Below are 23,713 nucleotides of genomic sequence, written 5' to 3'. Positions count from 1 at the left end.
TCTTTATTAATTAAAATCAATTACATTGCGTAATACAATGTATTTTATAAATTTATTCTTTTTTAAAAAAAGGAAAACTAACACGTTTGACAAACTCGTAATTCTTCGAATCGCCGTGTTGATGTCGTCTTTCAAAATATCAACACGCACGATTTATAATTCGGTGGAATTATAACTTGTTCCCGACGTTTCGGCATCCCTCGATCGTTGCCGACGAAATATTTCGTTAACGGCAGAGACAACTGCCATAAAAGTGCTATTGGCCGAGAGAGAGAGAGAGACAGAGAGAGAGACAGCGGGTAAACAGTGACAATAACGAGAAGTTTCGGACCGACGCAACTCGGTCGAGCATATACGCAACGCAACGGAACGCAACGTAACACAACGCGCAGTTCCGCCGCCGCCGGCGGCCGGAGCATACTCACGACATTACCACTGAATTATGCACGCGCTCAACCTTCGCCGCGGCATCGACCTCTCAAACGTCTCTAAAGCTCCTCTCTTCTCGGCGGTTTCCTGGGACGTCCGGAGAGTCCGGGGAGTCCGGGGAGTCCGGGGAGTCCAAGGACGCGACGTGGGGCGGAGAGAGACCAAGCAGAACGGTAGATTGGGGTGGGTTCTTTCGTGGAATATTCAGCCGCGCGGCGGAATGCAAACGGAGGAGCCGAAACGTAAACCTTACGACGTTGCCGAGTTGGGGGGAGAGGGAGCATTTGCTTACGTGCACTTAACGCGCTTCTAGAAACGACCGAGTCGAATTGAGCTGAGCCGCGCGCGAATACATATGTACGAGAGACCGTACTGTGGCTGCCGCAAAAATTCACTGAATAAAGCTGGCGCACGTTTAACCAATTCTTCGGGGCATCTATGTACACTGGTATTCTATGAGAGATAACTTGCCCCTTTTCCTTTTCTGGCCAATTTCAAGGACTTGAATAAATACGCTATTTTGTATTATCATCTTGAGATTTTAAGGAAAACACGCGCGATATATGTTATTTCTAAAGACGTTGCGTCGAGATAGATAAGTTTCTATAGTACATATAATTTTCTTGCACGAATAAAAAGATTGCGCGAATCAATTTACGCGCGCTTGTTTTCACAAAGTATTCCGCCGCGTAACAATGAGTAAAACGTACCGCGAACCGTTTTCCCCAAGTGGGACTTTATCGTAAGTCGTGAGTCGTGGAAAGAAGGAGATCGCGCGTATACAGCGATTCATGCAGCTGGCGGCCAAATTAAGCTGGCGGCGTCAACGGCCGTAATGGCCTTAATACAGAGAAAGCTGGAGGAGCTTCACGGTTCACTAAGTCCAGATTCAAAGAACCGGCCCAAGAAAATGGGATTTTCGCGAGCGTACGACCGGTTTCTTGATCTTCTCGAACAGGCGGCATTGCCTCGAGCTAGCGATACGGCCGATAAGCGCCGGACCAAACGAAAGGAACAAACACAGGCATTTGCCGTAGAAGGGACAACCTGTGGAATTTCACGATCCCCTTTTACCCACAAGGGAAGAACTCAAAAACTCGTTTGCAGCGAGGCCGCCCGCGCGGAAGTCGTACGTACGTAAAAGCGAACGGTCAAAGGAGATCGGAATCGAAGCGTGGAAAGATATCGAGTTTTCTTCGTCGGGGCGAGCGTCGTGGCTCGTAGTTGTGTATATATATATATATATATATATATATATATATATATATATATAAACAAGGGCTCCTTTTCTTCTCTCTCTTCATTCACGACCGCCGTCGTCGTTATACCGCTACCCGAAATGTAGTGTATTTCACGGTATTCTAGTTGCAAAACGGCAGAAAATACTATATAATTCTCTGAAAGGTTAAAATTAATATCATAAAAAAATAGATAATATTGTGTAAATGTAATATTTAATAAAAATATACAGGCAGTAATAGGCAGAAATTATATTATAAAATCGCATATTGTAAAAAATATATCTTATAATTTGAATTTTATATACATATATATTGATATAATTAAATATAAATATAAATATATATAAAATACAAAATTAAAGGATATATATTAAATATATATAATATATATATATCAATATACATACAGTATTTAAGTACGTAAATATTAATATTTATTAATAAATATTACCAATTTATTTATAAATTTGTTAAAGGAAAGGATTTTGTTCAATTTATTACTCACTGGCGAAGAAAAAACACCTTATCTGTTTTATTAACAAATATATATATATATATATATATATATATATATATATATATATATATTATATATATATATATATATGTAGGTCCAGAGGTATGTTCCGGGACTGTTTACGTTTTTTGAAATGTACAGTCCTGGAATATAATGCTATATATGTAATCAGATTCAAAAAACTGTCCCGAAAATTGCCGTAGGACATCAATTTTTTTCAGGACAGTCCTGGAAACTGCCAAATGTCCGGAATATACCGATATCAAAAATAAAGTCCCGGAACATACTTCCGGACCTACATATATATATATTATACAATAAAATTTAAATAGTAAAGTATATATGTTATAGTCAAAGCCCGAAACGCGGGCATTCCTAGGATTGACTAGTCAATCCTGGGGAACGACTAAGCGTCTTGGTCAAAGCCCGAAATAAGTTTTGCGTTTCGGCTTTTGACTAGTCAATCCTAGGAATAACTAATACGGCTGGTCAAAGTTAGAAACTAAGAAAAATCACTTCGGACTTTGACTAGTCAATCCTAGGAATAACTAATACGGCTGGTCAAAGTTAGAAACTAAAGAAAAATCACTTCGGACTTTGACTAGTTAATCCTAGGTGTGGTTTAATTCGGACTGTGTGACTGTTAACAAATAAAATCAAGATTTTTTTTACTAAATTAAGTTCTTATTGTTAACATAATGTAGCTTTTTATTTACGTTGTAAAGCGAAATTATAAAGTACATGCATGAGGAGGGAGTGCAGGGGAGAAAAGCCTTCCTGTTCACGTGCGCTCACGCATGTAAGCCCCCTTGCACTCCTCCATGCATGTGCTTTATAATTTCGCTTTACAACTTAGCATGTACTTTAAGTTGTAAAGCGAGGTCAACGCTGCCTACCGGCGGGGTGGGTGCGGGGGAGAGAGGGCCGAAGGCCCCTCCTTGCACTCCCCGTGTGTGTGTGTGTGTGTGTGCTTCCCACGCATAATTAAACTAAAAAAACTCCCAGCGTGAGACCTAACTGCTTGAATCGAGATGCTTGGTTATTTTGCACGATTTAACTGTTTAATGATTTTTGTTAAAGCAGGGCATACACACGTGTGTGTGTGTGTGTGTGTGTGTGTGCCCTGCTTTAATGAAAATCACAACTTCTATAAAGCAGGGCATACACACGTGTGTGTGTGCCCTGCTTTAACGAAAATCACAATTTCTATAAAGCAGGGTATACACACGTGTGTAAATGCCTTGCTTTAACGAAAATCACAACTTCTATACTTTTGGCCCCCCCCCTTCCCCGCACCCACCCCGCCGGTAGGCAGCGTTGACCTCGCTTTACAACTTAAAGTACATGCTAAGTTGTAAAGCGAAATTATAAAGCACATGCATGGAGAGGTGCAAGGGGGCTTACATGCGTGAGCGCACGTGAACAGGAAGGCTTTTCTCCTCTGCATTTCCCCCCCCCATGCATGTACTTTATAATTTCGCTTTACAACGTAAATAAAAAGCTACATTATGTTAACAATAAGAACTTAATTTAGTAAAAAAAATCTTGATTTTATTTGTTAACAGTCACAAAGTCCGAATTAAGCCACACCTAGGATTGACTAGTCAAAGTCCAAAGTGATTTTTCTTAGTTTCTAACTTTGACCAGCCGTATTAGTTATTCCTAGGATTGACTAGTCAAAAGACGAAACGCAAAACTTATTTCGGGCTTTGACCAAGACGTTTGGTCGTTCCCCAGGATTGACTAGTCAATCCTAGGAATGCCCGCGTTTCGGGCTTTGACTATAACATATATATTTTAAAATATGCTGCTTTATAAAATAATTTATATTTATTATGTACACTTTCATCAAATATTCTATTCAATATTACCTATTTTTATATAAAAATATTTATGTATATAAATATATATTTATTCTACATTAAACACCCGTATATATATCGCGCTTTATGGATGTCTCACGCAAAAGTACATCTTCTCGTTACGCTTATATAACGCGAGAGATTCTATCTATTTCATAGATAGAAAGTAAGCCCAAAAGACATATATTTGTAAAGAAATTTTCTCGTTTCGGAGCTACTGGTCGTCTTGGAGCTTCTTTTTTATCCCCACACGGAAAACGAATTTGCCGCATAGAAACGGGTAAGAGCGTGGCATGGAAAGCGAGGGGGAAAGGCGTAGTGCTATAGCAAAGACGATTTCGCCGAGTTTCGTTTGTTTCTCTCGCCGTGAAACGCGAAAGGCGGATTCCTTGAGTCTCTCGACGATCCTTTCGGGAAATGGCCGTGAAACAGAAAGACGCGAAATAAGAGTAAGACGGCGAAAGACCGCAAGAAGGCGGAGTGAGGAAACGTAGAAAAGGACTACGAGATAAGAAAGCAGGTCCCCTAGTACGCAGATTAGGCGGCACAAAATGTATCTTAGGAGGCCACTTTTCCCATGGGCCGAACAAAGGGTGGTACCCTGCTTGCGGTAGAACATAACGAGATATAAATCGCCGTCTTCAATGGTCGATTACATCGAAGGGTTAAATGCCAAGTGTAGTAGAAGCTAATGGGCACTTGGAAACTTGGCGTTTTTTTCTTTTTGTTTCCACGTCTCGTTGAGAACTTCTTTGTGTGTCCACAAGCATCGCTTACTAACGATATTACCTCTAGTTATAATACTTGAGTGAGTCCGATAAGACAAGTTATGATTATAGTTGTACGCGACGCAGTTGTTCGCCAAACGTGATGAAAAGACCGTCAATGATGACCGTAATTTAACTAATTATTTATTTTTAATTATAATACAGATGCAAAATAGACTCAAAAATGATGTAAAAATTATTGCACGGTCGGTTATTCCAATTGTTTTATATAAAATGTTTTTTTCTTTTCACATCTACTGCAAGCAAATTTTCACCAAATTGCGTAACATGTAAACACAGCGGCAATTAAATATTATGAAGATTAAAATTGTACGTATGCATTTAATTAATCATTTATTCTCTCTCTTTTTTTCTCAGAAATAAGAGAATTTATGAAATTAGATTTTTAGATAAAGGAATTTTTAATGCAATGCAGGCTTTTATTTCGTAAAATTTTTCATAAAAAGATGATCAAATTTTTTATCTTATTACGATAATATGAATATATAGCACTATAAAGCAAGATAAGAATATTTTTTAATTTCTACAGTTAAATGGTTTCTCACGAATTTTAACTGAAGACGACGGAGAGAATGGAAACGCGGAAAAGTGGACTATGTTTTCTCTGGTAGTTATCCTAGCGCCTTCGGAATGAAAAAGGACAGATAATCTCACGCTTTTTTCCCTTAATTACTATGATACTGTGTATTAGTCAAAATGTACGCATACAACAAATTTTGAAAATTGCTAGAGATAAAAATATAATAATTAGCTTTACCAATCACAACTTTTATTTAAATAGCTGTTTTAAATAGTTATTTTATCATAAACATATGTTACGCGTGATATAACGATAACGATAACGTATTTTACTAATTAATTATTTTTTAAATAGGTTTATTTTGTTATACACATGCATTATACGTGATATAACTCTATTATGCAATAAGAGTCAGTGCAGGATGCATTACTAATAGCACATCGCTATGTGATATCCGTATTGCGCAACTAGATATCCGTAACAGTGATCGGCAAAAATTCTGTTTTTAGTAATGATATCGGCGATTATTTTTAATTAATCAAAAATAAAAAATTTAAATGTTTTTAATTTCAATTAACAAAAAATTGGTAATTAATAAAATACTACGCTCTAAATTTAAAATAATTATTAATTAATTGAAAATGTAATACTCTGTTTAAAAAATTAATAAATAATCAGAAATATATTGCTCATAATTTAAAAATTGGCAATTATATAAAATAAATTGTCAGTTTTTAAAAAAATTACATTAAAAAAAAAATATTTTTAATTTTTTAAAAAATTAGTAATTTTTAAAAAGTAAATTATTTGAACAATTAGTAGATAATTACTAGAAAATATATTACTAATTTTTTAGAAAATTAACATTTATTAATTTGTAAAGTATTCGTTTTTAAAAGTACATTAGTTGCAGTAGAAATGAAACGATGACGTTAACTATACTAAATAATTTTTTCCTACTGAAAAATCGTGTCTTTTGGGAAAATTTGCACGTACTAGATGAACTATAATTTGACGATGGTCTCTTGCTCTCTCTTAAGGCCATCGCGCACAAAATTGCATAGGCTGCATAAGCATAGCATAAGACCGCTGGACCGGCTGGACCAATCTTATGTAAATTAATATGGCGACTTTATACTGGATGCTCATTGGTTTAGCGGTCTTATGCTACGCTATACCTGCTTCCTACACTCATATCCGTCAAGAATAAATTACTGGCTTGTCAAAAAATAAAGTTACAATTTTGTAAAAAGTTAGTGTTTGGATTATTGAAAAGTTTGCAGTTGCGCTTTAAGCCAATTTTTGATGTTGAAAATGAAGGACGGATTAGCGCTGTAGCAGCAGCTTCACATCCTAAATTTAAATTGAACTGGCTCAATTGTTTAAGTCGCTCAGTGCAAGCAAATGTTATAGTAGCAATAAAAGAAGCACTTGCTTCTGTGTCGAGTAGAGTTGAAGATAAGAAAAAAAAATGATAGTGTAGCTGAGGATGATTTTTTTGACTTTACATGTGATCATGATACACCTGATGTAGTCGAAACTTTTGGGGCCTCTGATGTAGAAGCAATTATTCAGAAATTTAGTACTGAAAGTAGGAATGATCTCGAATTACTTAATTTATATCTTATTGTTAAGAAAGTTTTTCTCAAATTTAATACATCTTTACCATCTTCTGCACCAGTAGAAAGACTTTTTAGTTACGCTACAATGTTTAATTTACCTAAATTTAATAAATTAACTGATGAGAATTTTGAATTAGGAGTAATTATAAAGTGTAATTTGAGTGTCGCTAAAAAAAATAGTATTATTTACTTAGAAAACACGTGATTCTCTTAAATAATTTGGGCTTAAATTATTTAAGGCTCCTGGGTACTCGTCGCGGCCATGTTGGAATGTGAGAAGAAGTAAGAAATGACACGTTGAAAATTCTTGCGTAGTATTTCCAAATAAAAAGATATTTGCTTAAAATAACACTACAGATCACTTCAGCACACTTTAAAAATACGCCGAGTTGAGGTTAAGTCTACCCCTTTTCCTTGATAGTAATAAACAGCCGTAAAACGAATGTGATACGATGCAGGTTTGTGCGCAGGCGCATGACTAGATTTCGTATTATATTCATTTTACGGCTGTTTATTAATTGTCAAGGGAAAGGGGTAGACTTAACCTCAACTTGGCGTATTTTTAAAGTGTGCTGAAGTGATCTGTAGTGTTATTTTAAGCAAATATCTTTTTATTTGGAAATACTACGTAAGAATTCTCAACGTGTCAATTCTCAACATTTCTCGCTTATTCTCCATTGGAGAGAGTTCTTATTTCTACCGCGACGGTACGTCGTCACCGTCAACGCGGAGTTCTCGGCTCAGGGACCAGGAGCCTTAAAGAGCATTACATCAATGAGAGATGATAAATAATCTTGATTAAAAACTTGAAGAATAAATACGCTGTATCTGCTGATACGTTTATACAATATTAATATGTAAGTAATAATTAATAAATTATTCTTGTAAGTCAAATATGTACACATTTATTACCGTGTTGACTGATTTAATAATAACTGTGTGATAACAAATATAATTTTTTAATCATTGACTTCGCTTTATTTAGTACTTCTGAATATAAAATTGAAACTTCGAATACATTCATATATTTACAAAAAGTGTATGTATGTTATATGCACACTCAAAGGGAAGGAAAATTTAAGAACAACAGCTTATACTTATTAATATAATCTAATAAATATCGACTAGGTTAATTAATAGATATATTTTCTCACAAATCTTCACAATTATTTTTTTAGTTGTTCAAAGATTGTTGGCATTCTTAAAACAATTTTTCGCTTTATCATTAATGTGTAAAATAAGTGTAATCAAGAACTTTATGATGTTCCCTTTGTCTTGCCTAGTATCTCTGATTGTAATATCAAGAGACACGGTAGTGTCTCGCGCCAAGTACACGCGGAGCGAGACCGACCGTGACTCTTTTACGCGACGCGACGGGTTGCGAGTACCCGAGATGTTGAGATCTCGATAACGAGTGAACGGATCAAGTTCTAAGTAGGCTTGATCGATAGCTTGGGGTCCAATTAGGGGGGGGTTTCTCTCATAATATTCCGCTACGTGCCTTACGAGCGGAGATATTGCGACGCAAAGTCCAAATGTGAAAATTTATTTTTAAGATACTCCTCCTCCTCCTCCTCCTCCTCCTCCTCCTCCTCCTCCTAACGCCGCGATCTATCAGAGAAACGTCACTTTCACTTTTTCGACGCTGGCGGCGCAGGTATCGCCAGTTTCGATATCGCGCGCGTATTTCAAAATTAGGTCGATAAACTTATCGGTCAGGAGGAAGATTTCTATTTAAGTAAAAATTAGGTATATATATAATAAATATTGAGTCAACGGAAAAGTAGGTTCTCTATGCTTGGCAGAAAGTGCCGCTAGGGAATTTTTAAGTCGATTCTTATGAATCAAGCTTGAATTTGATGTCTATGTATCCCAGGTTGCCGATGACAAGGTCCAGATAGTGCGCTTTATAGTTTTCGGTGTCCAGGTGTAATAATACGTTGAATTCGATGTCTACGTGTCCCAGGTTGCCGATGACGAGGTCCACATAGTGCGCTCCGTAGTTTTTGGTGTCTACGTGTATTAATATCTTGAATTCGATGTCCACGTGTCCCAGGTTGCCGATAACGGGATCCAGATAATGCGCTTCATAGTTTTCGGTGTCCAGGTGTAATCGTACGTTGAATGCGATGTCTAAGTGTCCCAGGTTGCCGATGACAAGGTCCACATAGTGCGCTCCGTAGTTTTCGGTGTCTACGTGTATTAATACCTTGAATTTAATGTTCACGTGTCCCAGGTTGCCGATGACAAGATCCAGATAGTGCGCTTCATAGTTTTCGGTGTCCAGGTGTAATTGTACGTTGAATTCGATGTCTAGGTGTCCCAGGTTGCCGATGACGAGGTCCACATAGTGCGCTCCGTAGTTTTCGGTGTCTACGTGTATTAATACCTTGAATTCGATGTCCACGTGTCCCAGGTTGCCGATGACGAGGTCCACACAGTGCGCTTCGTAGTTTTCGGTGTCCAGGTGTAATAATACGTTGAATTCGATGTCCACGTGTCCCACGTTGCCGATGACGAGGTCCACACAGTGCGCTTCGTAGTTTTCGGTGTCCAGGTGTAATCGTACGTTGAATTCGATGTCTAGGTGTCCCAGGTTGCCGATGACGAGGTCCACACAGTGCGCTTCGTAGTTTTCGGTGTCCAGGTGTAATAATATGTTAAATGCGATGTCTACGTGTCCCAGGTTGCCGATGACGAGGTCCACATAGTGCGCTCCGTAGTTTTTGGTGTCTACGTGTATTAATATCTTGAATTCGATGTCCACGTGTCCCAGGTTGCCGATGACGGGATCCAAATAATGCGCTTCATAGTTTTTGGTGTCCAGGTGTAATCGTACGTTGAATGCGATGTCTAGGTGTCCCAGGTTGCCGATGACAAGGTCCACATAGTGCGCTCCGTAGTTTTTGGTGTCTACGTGTATTAATACCTTGAATTCAATGTTCACGTGTCCCAGGTTGCCGATGACAAGATCCAGATAGTGCGCTTCCTAGTTTTTGGTGTGCTGGTGTAATCGTACGTTGAATTCGATGTCTAGGTGTCCCAGGTTGCCGATGACGAGGTCCACATAGTGCGCTCCGTAGTTTTCGGTGTCTACGTGTATTAATACCTTGAATTCGATGTCTACGTGTCCCAGGTTGCCGATGACGAGGTCCACACAGTGCGCTTCGTAGTTTTCGGTGTCCAGGTGTAATAATACGTTGAATGCGATGTCTACGTGTCCCAGGTTGCCGATGACGAGGTCCACACAGTGCGCTCCGTAGTTTTTGGTGTCTACGTGTATTAATATCTTGAATTCGATGTCCACGAGTCCCAGGTTGCCGATGACGGGATCCAGATAATGCGCTCCGTAGTTTTCGGTGTCTACGTGTATTAATATTTTGAATTCGATGTCCACGTATCCCAGGTTGCCGATGACGGGATCCAGATAGTGCGCTTCATAGTTTCCGGTGTCCAGGTGTAATCGTACGTTGAATTTGATGTCTACGTGTCCCAGGTTGCCGATGACGAGGTCCACATAGTGCGCTTCGTAGTTTTCGGTGTCCAGGTGTAATAATATGTTGAATTCAATGTTTAGGTGTCCCAGGTTGCCGATGACAAGGTCCACATATTGCGCTCTGTAGTTTTCGGTGTCTACGTGTATTAATACCTTGAAATTGATGTCTAGGTGTCCCAGGTTGCTGATGACGAGGTCCACATAATGCGCTTCATAGTTTTTGGTGTCTAGGTGTATTAATAACTTTAAATCTGAATGGGTGCGTTCAGCCGATACTCCGCTAGCCTAGCAATCGTGAGCAGTTGCTCGTTTTTGCTCGTTTCTTCTCTTTTTAATCCAGTAAGTCAAAAAAGAGGAAACGAGCGAAAACGAGCGACTGCTCACGATTGCTAGGCTAGCAAAGTATCGGCTGAACGCACCCAATGTAGGACACGTAGATATCGAATTCGAGGTATTAATACATGTAGACACCGAAAACTACGAAGCGCACTATGTGGACCTCGTCATCGGCAACTTGGAACACGTGGCCATCAAATTCAAGGTATTAATACACCTGGACACCGAAAACTATAGAGCGCGCTATGTGGACCTCGTCATCGGCAACCTGGGACACCTAAACATTGAATTCAAGCTTGATTCATAAAAATCGACTTAAAATTTCCCTAGCGGCAGAATTAAAATTATGTCATGACATAATAAAAATCGCTGAATTAAAATTATGTCTAGACATAATAAAAATTGGACAAAAATTATGTTTAGACATAATAAAAATTGGATGAATGAAAATTATGTCTGACGTAAAAATAATTATCAAAAATATCGATACCTGAAGATATCGGTACATATACAGTTGCGAACAACATTCAGTAAGACACGCAAATAAAAATAAATAAAGAATTTTACAGTTAACGACTTATTAACATTAATCATGCTTTATTGCGATTATGTTTTATGTTGAAATTGAAAAATATATACAAGGTGTACAACTAAATGCATTACAGATTATTATTTTTAAAAAACTGAGCAAAATATTAAATTGTTGTTTTCTTTAGAAATAATAGTCCGTAACACTTTTAGCTTCATACCTTGTATTATATACGGTTTATGAAATTATAAGATATATTGTTTATAAGATTAAGTTGCGTAACACTACAAAAAGGCGTGATATCCGTACAAAATTACCTTTTTAAAAAAAAGGTAAAATGAGCGCCAAGTACACGCATAATAGTGTATATGTATTATGTTGTTACCCTGTTATGTTGTTACCTCGAAAAAAACAAAGTGGTAGTATTATACCTCCAAATAGCTTTATCCTGTACATACTGTTTATACAATGCGTAATATACTACAAAAAGGCGTGATATCCGCACAAAATTACCTTTTTTAAAAAAAGGTAAAAAAAGGCGCCCAAGTACACGTATAGTAGTGTATATGTTGTTACCTAAAAAAAAAAAAGAAAGTGGTAGTATTATACCTCGAAAAAACCTAAGTAACAAGTGGTAGATCTTTATATCTCGAAAAATCTCGAAAAAATCTAAGCAGTAGTATCTTTATTTCCGAAAAATTATAACCCAAGTGATACACGTCACAAAATTATGTTACCTTATCAAAGAGAAGAGTCGCGTTTCAAGTGATCTATTACAATTACAAAAAAGAAATGATATCTCTTTAAGTTAGAGCGCCAATTACAGAGAGAACATGTATATTGCCTCAAAAAATAATTGTTGCACTACATTGAAAAATCTTTACATTGTGTCAATTAGAAAAGAATGTATAATAACAATTTTATAAGATTAAAAAATTTTATTTAAATTTAACAAGGGAATACAAGATATTTAAATACAAAGTTATTTACATGTGTATTTTTTAATGGCCACAAAGAATTACAGAAGTAACAGTACAAAATAAAAATATTTTATTAAAATACATAAATTTTTCTTGTAAAAAAACTTGGCGCTGCTAGACCTCGAAATTTTAAATAAATAAATAAACTTATTCTATACTTAATTATAAGCCGCATTATCCGCCGTCCGCGTAGTCACGCACACCCATATCACTCACTCCCACATCCACGCTGATAATCATTTAATATTACTCCCATTGTATTCTTCTCTGAATTATTTTTATTTATTGTTGTTTTTATTTATTTAAAAGGTCTAGCAGCGCCAAGTTTTTTTACAAGAAAAATTTATGTATTTTAATAAAATATTTTTATTTTGTACTGTTACTTCTGTAATTCTTTGTGGCCATTAAAAAATACACATGTAAATAACTTTGTATTTAAATATCTTGTATTCCCTTGTTAAATTTAAATAAAATTTTTTAATCTTATAAAATTGTTATTATACATTCTTTTCTAATTGACACAATGTAAAGATTTTTCAATGTAGTGCAACAATTATTTTTTGAGGCAATATACATGTTCTCTCTGTAATTGGCGCTCTAACTTAAAGAGATATCATTTCTTTTTTGTAATTGTAATAGATCACTTGAAACGCGACTCTTCTTTTTGATAAGGTAACATAATTTTGTGACGTGTATCACTTGGGTTATAATTTTTCGGAAATAAAGATACTACTGCTTAGATTTTTTCGAGATTTTTCGAGATATAAAGATCTACCACTTGTTACTTAGGTTTTTTCGAGGTATAATACTACCACTTTCTTTTTTTTTTTTAGGTAACAACATATACACTACTATACGTGTACTTGGGCGCCTTTTTTTACCTTTTTTTAAAAAAGGTAATTTTGTGTTGTCAGTTACCTCATGTTCATGCTTGTTTTTGCCAAGACACCTTGTTTCAGAGTCAAGGATAAAAAATTATTTTTATTTAATTGTTAATTTTCTGAAAAATTAGAAAATATTTTTATTTAATTACTAATTTTTTGTAAAATTAAAAAATATTTTTTTTCCATTATTTTTTAGAAAATTAAAAATTATTTTTATTCAATTATTTATTTTTGAAAAATTAGTTATAATTCTCGATTTATTATTAAATTTTCTAAGAATTAAAAAATAATGTTACACATTAATAATTTTTGTAGAAATAATCTTTTTTTGAAATTATTTACAAATTGTTAGGTAAATAAAAATAAGTTGAAAAATATTTTTAATTCTTTTGGCACTTAATATTGTATTTTGGCTTATTAATGATTGCTTTGACATTAAAAAATAAATAATGAAAATTTTTTTTTTGCCGATCACTGATCCGTAACATGAAGATATCACGATTTTGACTTTGACAAAAGCGATGAGTTATGTTTGTAATGTAAAAACTTGTCTCAATTATCTGCGAGATATGTAAAATAATTTGGATATTATTATGTATTGTAAAATACTTTTATTTTGAAAAAACTATTTAGATTCTTTACTTTTGTCTATTACATTATTCCTTTCATGTGTTGGAAGCGGAGAAAATATGTCGTTCAATATAAACATAACATGTTTAAAAAAGTAATTTTTCCTTAAACCCTGAACTTTTAAAAAACTTCTCTTTCTTTTGCCTCTTTTTATTTACACAACAAATAAAACATATAAAAGACATAATCGAATTTTTAAATTTCGGTGATGTCGATTCAAGTTTTCTCGGGGCAGAGGTTTTGCGAGTGTTTCATATTCGAACGTGACCATTCCTTCTTCTTTTTTTATTCCGAAAAAGAGGCTCGAGCATCGTGAAAGGGAAAAGGAAAGATCGAAGATTTATTTCGTTCCGAGTGTGTCTTTTTCTTTATTACATTTTCACCAGCATGGTAGAGCCGTCGTTTCTCAGAGACTTACCGTTCATTTTTTGCAGAGGTAATAATCTGGAAGAACCAATTGAGCATTGTTTACTGAACTGTTCGTGTTGAAAAATGTAAATTTTCTTAATTGAGAGCTTTATCTCGAATACGATATATATTTTGCGCGTATTGATATTTTTTCAGATCCGCAAATCAGGCGAAACTTGTAAAATCGAGACTGATTATTATTTCCGGCGCAATACGCGAATAACGAAAAGTACGCGAATATCTGCTCGAAATTCGCTTCGTGCACCCTACGCAGTTGAAACCCAGCACTCTCGACTCGGTTTTCTTTCTTTTCTTTCGAGAGGCGAGAGCTAGAAGCCCGTAGTGAGGTCTCGCGCGCCGGACTGGGGCGATTTGTTAAATCGGCCAAAAGCTGGGTGGAGGGATCATTTTATCGCGATCGAACGAACAATCCTTCACCGAAGGTGACCTGCACGGTCGAAGGTTCCCTTCTCTGTCGGGAAGTGATGGGTGGTCTCGGAGCTCGTTTCGCGTGAAATCGCGCTCGAGCGATTCATTGGCACGAGTATCGTCCGACAGATCGATTACTCTGGTGGCTCGAAACGTGTATATCGAGGGCGCGGGATGGTACACGGATACGAGGTCTGTAGCTATTACTTCGTCAATGTTCGCTCTCTTTTTCTCTCCCCCCTCTCTCTCTCTTTCTCTCTCTTTCTCTCTCTCTTCCCCTTTCCCTTTTTGTATATTTTACTTTGTCCGCCTTGCCTATTTCTTTCCTCCTTATTTCTTTTATGTTTTTTTGTTTTACGAAAAGAAATATAAGAAGGCTTTAAGGGAAAGCTCGGCGGTAAAATTCACGTATTCTGCTTTGCCTCGTATATTCCGAAATAGTATTACCGTTACGGAGAGCAGAGAGTTCGCGTCTATATACTTTCTACCGCGGCATTTTGAAATTTATTCGATGGCGCGGCAGTACCTTCGAGACGAAAGAAACGCAAGGCGCTTCAAGACAAACGTTAAGGTGGAAAATTTGCGTTAACTTGCTTCCCCCCCTTCCCCCGCGCCCCGCCGCGCCGGCCATAGAACTTTACGGCTGCCTACTCTCGTAAGTGGGAAGGTGCTCACGCCACGCCGTTAATAAACGCCTCGGAAAGCCGCATTGTAATTTGTACGTCTTTGGACGCTTTATAACACACGCCGCAAACATTTGGTGTCACGCACACTTCATTTTAATTTAGTAGACGCAATTTGCTAACGCACTTATGTCACGACTATTTCATCGACTGTTCGCATTGCATTTAAGCACATTTTTGCAAAAGTATTTGGATATGTAGATAAATAACCGTTAATCGCAATTAAAAATTGAAGTTAAGTATTTGTCAGTCAAAACTAACTGTTTAACAGAAATCGGAGATTGGCTTTAAATTTTTTTTTTGTTTTGCGAATAACGAACAGTGAGGAGGAGATGAGAATTTCTCTTGCGCGAAACGTGACAGGTAGTTTCGGAGCTCGATTCGCATGAAATCGCGTTTGCACGATTCGTTGCCCTTCAGCAGATCGATTGCCTAGGCTTCGTGTGCCGTAAGCCTGGTAACGATTTAGTATGCAGCAAGTGTTCCCATTGGGTCCTTAGTTGTTTATTATAATGGCGTAAGGATATATATATGATAAGCATCGCGATAGTATTTGCAGCGTTTATAGAATATTGTTACTGAGAAAATAGGCCAACATGCATTTGGATCGATTTCACAAACGTAAATCCGTAACTTTCAAAATCGAAACAATGAATAAGTATATCGCGGATTTTTCGGAAATTAAACTTTCGCGAACAAATGATAAAATTATATTTTTTTATTTTTATAGGTAGATTTTCTCGATAAGATTTGTAATTTAACAATTAGTCCTAATTATGTAGAAACCTATAATCTGAGATAACTTACATTTGTACATTATATATATATATATATATATATATATATATATATATTGCTGTACATATAAATAAGTTATTTATAATTACAATTTTGTTTAAAATTACATTTACATTGTATCTTTACGAATAGGACAGTGTAATTTGTTTATTTTTCGCTGTTTAAGAATTGCCTCGTGGTACAATAGGAAACTTGTGCGAGATAGAATAGAGAATAAACGCGACAAGGGGGGGGAACTCGAGAAGAAGAGATGGAATAACACTGGGCGACAGGCGACAACGTTCTTCCTGCTCACATATGCAATTTCCCTTTTCCACAGAGGAAACTACCGCGCGCTGCCTCTGGCGATCTTCCTGCAACTTGTGTTATATCTCTCGGTGATATATTCTATAGGAAACTGTATCAATCCACGCGTAAATACAATTGTTTACGATACGAAATTTTTGATCTCTTTATTAGATACTTTGAAGAAATGTGATAGTATCTAATCATATTGAAATATAAACTAAAATAAAAGTAAATTATTAAATATATATATATATAGTTTTTATTTTATTTCATATATATATATATATATATATATATATCGCACGCACATACTAAAATAAATAAAACAAAAAATAGGGAACAAAGAATATAAGAAACAAAAAAATAAAAAAGAAATAAAATTGCGATAATATTAAAGACAGGTTGAATAAGAATGGAAAAGCGGAAGATGGGCTCGAGAGAATAAGAACAAGTCGAGAACGAAGAACAGAAAGAGGCGGAGCACCAAAGGAGTATGCTAGAAGACAAGAAGACTGGAGTGGAGTGAGGGAAATTAAGCAATTAGTAACTTTGCACCGCGGCAGCTCTCAGCGAGATTTGATTATGTTTTCGGTTTAAGCTCTCCGAAGTGAAGCTCAACCCTCGACCGGGAGCGAAGGGAGCCTCGGAGGCGAACTCGACGGTGCTTTCAAGAGGCTCGGGCGTATACCTGCAAACTCCAAAGGTGAAACGTGCCTCGTGAATCCCGTCAGGTCTCGCTCGGTCTTCCACGTCGCACGTCTGTCATTCTCCATTGTCTTTCTATTCGCCACACGTTCGTGTTACTTCTTGAGCTTCCCTAGACTCCTTCTGCCTGCGTGTGATACGCGTTGATGTACGCGACCGATGTTAGCGCGTATGAATTCCGTGTTATATACATGTCTAGTCAGAACGTTTTATATGTATACCGTGATGTATGCCTATTGCTCGAATGTTTTTTTAGCATAAATTAGGAGTTATGTGATAAACTAGCTCACAATATGGGAAAATAAATACTATGTAGCTTAAAATCTGTTTATATTTCTTAATTTAGATTATATTATATTGTCCAATTAAAAATTACAGAAATATTTGTTCACAACTTATTAAATTATGTTGTAGTATATATCGTTATTATATTATTAGTTCGTTAGTTCTTTGAATTAATTTGATTAAAAAGTAGCGAGTAATAAAAACGCAACTCTAAAAGAACTATTAAAATTATGAATACAACTTTATATAATAACTTTAACTTATACAAAACGTCCTTTAGGTGTTTTTATAGTTTTGAATATTTTAAGTAGTCTGTTTTTTACAGCTGAACCAATATACACTCTCTGTATTTAAAATGAAATAGGTATACGTTTGAAATTTGGCAAAAGCGAGAAGGGAGGTTCCAGTGTAGTTCAGAGAGTTCTAGTGTACCACTAAAAAACAAATCTATAAGAATATATTGGTGTAATAGATCCTGGGTGATGACAAAATTTGGCAACGATGTCCAATGCAGTCAAAAATTTACATAACACAAGAGCGCAATGCAAATAAGAATTTAGATAAGAGGGATATATGTGCGCGTTATGTGAAACGAGTGAACATTCAGATGAAATATGTTAAATAACAAATAAATATATAACATGCGTACAGTGTTTTCCCAATCTGCTGCTGGAAAAACCAGCAAATTGCCGAGAGTACTGTGGATTTATTTACGGGATCGTGACTTACAAAACCCAAAAATGACGATTTATAGGTATAATATAATACGCTGCGTGACCTCATAATTCACGCCTCCTTGACCGTTTCGTTCTCCGCTGAAATGACGCGAGGGTTTATCGCTCGTAAGAGCAATATACCCACCCGTGATGAAAAAATATATCCAAGTGTTCTTTGAGCGATAAAAATCTGCGTAACAAACTCAATTTTTTCGAAATAATTCATCATATTAACGTCGTTTACAAAAGGATATATCACAGAAGAATAGAGAAATGATAAAACGGCATTTATTAGATATCTCGTATGTTGCACATCTGTTATTCGCAGTAACATTTGTCTTTCGTACAAACATTTGTAGAATATAAGAATATATATTAATGATTGTTTCGCACACACAGCGGAATAACAAAATTATTAATAAAAAACAAGATAGAGAGGGTATATGATGCGACGGTGTAAGTTTAAAAACTCAGGGACTTGTTCTCTATTCTGGAAATTTATACCGCGCGCACAATTTAAACAGCACATCACGAGAAACGTTTAGTACGGACATGTTTTACTGCGAGGGCTCGTTACGGCGAGTATGTGCGGTACTGCGTACGGATAATTGAAGGACGTTCGTCTTTCAGACAGTAGCGACGCTATCATGTTCCACACAGCCGTCGGTTTGCCCATCTATCCGTTCGACTGTCCAGCACGAATGTTTCGCTGTTTATTTTGCACCCATCTGCTATTACTTCCCCTTTCTGTCTCTCTCGCGATCACTAGAATGGGGTAACAATTCTGCGTCGTCCTCGACCATGCACGTGGAACGTTACATAGACGCTTCACTGACGTTTCGTTTAATTCGACCTGTGGGGAATTAAATCGCGATCGGAGAGGGGCACGAAAGTAAATGCGAAGTAGTCAGTGATTGTACATCGTAGAGAAAGGAACGAAGAATAATTGTTCCGTTCCGTCGTGCATCGATTCTTGATCCTTTCAAAACCGAGGCGAGCTTGTTTCAGATATATACATATATAACTTCTAAAATGGTGAGTTTATCAGATATAAAATATGTTAATTCTATAAAAATTTTGACAACATTAATTATAGCACGTTCTTCGATCTTTCTGTTATTTGGTTTAACATAAATTATTTTACATTTTAATATAGTTTATATATTTTATACAGTCAAATTGCAATGGTTAAATCATCTTAATTTAAGAATTTTTCGTGTACGAAACTTGTCATAAAACAATTTTTCAAATTTTAGAGTAAGAACTATTTTATATGTATTATAGGTGATAATTTTACGTAAAATTATTTATATTAGTTTTACCGAACACATTTTGTAAACAGTAGACACTAAAAGGTTTTCACAAATACCTGCAATTGAAATATTAGATTTTGAATTCGATACGGTTTCGAGTTCGGTTATGCAAAATGAAATTCCGAGCGCAGGAAGGAGAATAGGAAAATATCATGTCTCCTATTGAATCTATGATATTCGCTTATCCGATTTCACTTAACCACATCCCGATCGTCGCCGGAACTATCGTATAGCGCACGTTACATCGCGTGCCTAAACGCTCGTCAGAATTTCTCGGGCACGGCCTCTCCCGGACTTCTGTCCGGCACAAATTATCCGCATTCCATATCTGGATAACATGCGGTACGAGGAACGTGAAGTGGATCGCGCGGTTTCGAAAATAATTGGGAGAACGAGAATTTCTGTAACGACAGACAGATCTTTTTTTCTCTTTCGTCTTTTTTACTACGCAACATGGAACCTTATCCGTCCTTCTGTTTATCTACTGTCGTCGTATTCCTGCGCGTTTAGGGATGAACAAAGCTAATAAGGGTGTGCAGTTATTTACGTATACAACCTTACAAGTACATTCGTTTTAGCAGGTGGAAATAGGGAACGACAGAGAGAAAGAAAAAATGACACGGAAATAGAAGGGACGACGAGAGGATAGGGCGCAAGAGAATGGCGAAAGAGCAAGAGAAGGTGGTGGTGGAGAAGGAGAACGAGGAGGAGGCGGCGGGCGGCGGGCGGCGGGCGGCGGCTATGGCAGCCTGGACAGAGCATGGGTCTGTCCCATGTGGGTTTCGTTAATTAACCGAGTCTACCGAGTTCTATTCCTCGCGTTATATTACCATCCGCCCTCCCCCTCGCCACCTAGGGGTTGTGGAAAACACAAGCTTCATGCCATCCCGCCTTCTCATCTAGCCTCTCCCACTGTGCTAAGATCTATATTTGTGCCGTTGTGCATTTACTCTCGATGCATTTACAGTATTTTGCTCCCAAGTGCGCCTCGGCCGCCGCGTTTACTTGTATCTCCGCGGTCGCGGATATTCGAGAACGTATGTGAATAAGTTACTTCCTATATCTGGTTCTAAATGCAATATATGTATAATGAGAAAACTAAATTCTTGAATATATGTTTTATAGAGTTCTCTTTGTATGAGAAAGTATCTTAATTGGCTATTACATCACGCGTTAATCACACTGTATCGTATAGTTGGTGGATGAGAGATGCAATATGCATTGAATTAATTGCAAAATACTAATCAAGCACTTGTCTCGGGGAATGAATCTACAGTAGGGAGCATGTAGATTCTGCGCGAAACAATTTCGCGTTTCGCGTAGAAAGTGATTTATAAAGCGAGACGTGGTGATCGGCTACGGCCCTCGAAAAAAAATACCATTTCCCCGTACCGAAGGGAAACAGGGAAAACGAATCCATTCTAGTAGCGTAAACGACCGATAAACGCGCGTAAACGGTATACGCAGTATCAGTTCTCTCGTGGAAACACCCACGATAAATCACTACGATCGACAAAAACTTAACGATATATCAATTAGGTGCAAGTGTGTTCCACGAGTTGATTCTCAATTATTATATTCTCGTCGTCGCGCTGATTTACCGTGGTATCGCGGTGACGCGGCGGCGTGTGTTGTTGTTAATTAATCGCACGTTTATTTACCGCGTGTCGTGCGTCGCCACCGCTCTTATCAGCATTCTCCTCCTATCGCGCCGCCCGTATGGCACGGGGCATACGATTTCGCCGCAATCGATGAGTAGTTAATCAAAAGTCGTTGTATTTGCGATTTTGATTTCATTCACGCTGCACGTTCGCCTGCAATGCCTGCCGCGTTCGCGCGTCTATATAAATAAATCCGAAAAATGTCGCGACGTATTATTAACCCTCGCAGGCTACAGTTATTTTATGCGCACTTATTTTAAGCCACTGATGGGGTTTGGAGAACTCCAGCCATTTTTCGCTGATAAGTTTCGAAAAAACATATTATACATTAACATATAATTTTTTTTTCAATCAATCATAAATTTTCTGAAAATTATGATGGTAATCACAGAATTTGTAAAAAAAATTATTATCAAGAAATACACATTAAAAAAATTTAAATAATAGTTCCAAAATTTTGTTGGAATCTCTAAGTGAGACCCCAAGGTGGCTTTCGAGAGTTAAAAAAGGTGCTGCGCGATGTTAAGAAAAAAATTCGTAACTTTATTAATGTGCAATTAATTAGCAAATTTAATGTAAATTGATGATTTTAAATCAGCACGATTTAATCATAGCAAACCCTTTTTTCCTTGATCTCAGAAAACGGTGAGCAGAGGCGAATACTCGAATTGCACGAGGTGCAAAGAAGAGAGCAGGGCGAATGAAACACGTAAGACAATACCGGGTGTATCTCCGTAATCCGTGCCGAGGAAATGAGATTTATATTAATTTCTACAGCCGTCGCGCCTGCGTTTGCAGCCGTCGACGCCTCGGGTATAACGCTCTGCTCTTCTTCCTCTGCCATCTCTGATAACCATTCGATTTGCCTCCACATCTGCCATTTATCTACGGCCTTCGTCGAATGAAATTTCAACTCGACATATCTCTGCATTTCAGTAGATATAATATTAATCGTCAACTGTTTAATAAGTTAAGAAAGTTGCATTGACAAGCGAAAATTTTTCACATCTACTGTAAAAAATTACATTTTTTTGTCGCATTTTAAACGAAACTGACGACAAATTTGAAATAGATACATAATAAATCTCGAAAGCTCTCGTATATGTATACTATGATCGACGATCGTGTACGAAAAAATAAATATTTCCGTAAGTTGAAATTCTATAGATGTGATATATACCTACATATATTCCAAGATTTTGATTCTTGAAAGTTTTCAAGTTTCTCGCGATTATTCGCATGATGAGAAATGATGCAAATGCATCGCAAATATAATATCTCGACATTAATTTCGCCTTTGAGAACGGAGTGTTTTCATAAGATACCACTACCAAATGTATTCTTCGAATTAAAATCCCATAATATTCGACATCCTGCGGTTTATAGAGTTAATTATTTTCTTCTCGGTGAAACGTGAAAAGTATTGGTAATCGATGGCGCGCCGGGGAATCTTCCGCCAAAAGCGATTATCTTTCGTGTTGATAGAACGAAGCCTGTGCATTCGCGTAAGGTAAACGGCCCAGTTACAGGCACTGTCCTAGTTTCCGGCACCAACGGTACATTTATATTGGTAATAAATAAAGTTTTCGTCAAATATTAAAAAAATTACAAGCAAATTAAAGAGCGTTTTTTACTGTTGATTATTGCATAAACACTTTTTTTTTTTAATTTTTCATACTTAAATTACCGACAGTGAATGGGGCGACTCGCGCGTTTCAGTGGCTCCCGAAGGGCATTCCTAGGTGACACACCTTAGTGGTAGCGAACGTCAAACTGCTGATTTTTAGTATTATGTAAGTGTTAAAACGTCATAATGGTTATATGAACATGTTCAGCACGAATCACATTATCGATTAGATAAGTAATAGTTTATCTGTATGTTAGTTTTTCCCTTAAATTCCCGATGCCAAGAAGTGCGTCACGTAATGAAGGTTATGTTTCACTTTTTGGCACAGAGTTTGTAATATGTTGCATCATCAATTTTGCTTTATTATTCTAGAAATTGAGGTAGATTTATTTATACTTGTAACTCGAAAATTTATAATAAAAAACATTTTTTATGAAAAAAATAATTCTAAGGAATTTTTATGTTTGTTTGAAATTTATTAATTATTCAACACTTTTTGACACTTTTTTTACGCTACAGATAAAGTTTGTTTTCTGTGTTTTATTTTCACCTATCTTATTTTTTGTATTTTAAAGTAATATATAAAAAATCTGTTGTAACAGAGTTAAGCACAGATAGAGAAAAAAGTGATGGAGACTTTGGACTCTTCGAAGGTAGCTAATTTTATCTCATACATCTTATATTATATGTAGTTTTTGCATAGAGGTTGGCAAAATATAATACCTTCCAGAGAGCTAATTAGTAATTAAACATTGATTATTACAGCTAAAATTATACGCAGGACAATTTAAGTAACTGTGACGTCTCGAAGTGCCGAAAATTGGGCCCGTTGGTGCCATAAAGTGCGGCAGAGCACTTCGATAGTGCCAAAAACGCCGGCAGTAACGGGCATTATAAAAATAATTATTTATTTATTAGAACTGAATGATTTAACTAAAAATATAGGTGAATCTTACTCAGAAAGCT

General features: G+C 36.7%; 1 long non-coding RNA gene across 1 annotated transcript in view; it reads right to left on the bottom strand.

The window, feature by feature from the left end:
- Positions 1–13,891: 13,891 nt before the first annotated feature.
- LOC143896632 (uncharacterized) overlaps positions 13,892–23,713 on the bottom strand; it is a 62,849-nt gene continuing 53,027 nt past the window's right edge. Inside the window, exon 3 of the long non-coding RNA XR_013256717.1 lies at positions 13,892–14,278. This is a non-coding gene — a long non-coding RNA (uncharacterized LOC143896632). The remainder of the gene's footprint in view (positions 14,279–23,713) is intronic.

This window comes from Temnothorax americanus, unplaced genomic scaffold, assembly GCF_048541705.1.
Source record: "Temnothorax americanus isolate GAGA-0224 unplaced genomic scaffold, ASM4854170v1 Scaffold19, whole genome shotgun sequence".
Lineage (NCBI taxonomy): Eukaryota > Metazoa > Arthropoda > Insecta > Hymenoptera > Formicidae > Temnothorax > Temnothorax americanus.
The sequence above is the reverse complement of the archived record's forward strand: the minus strand, read 5'-3'. Positions and strand labels throughout refer to the sequence as shown.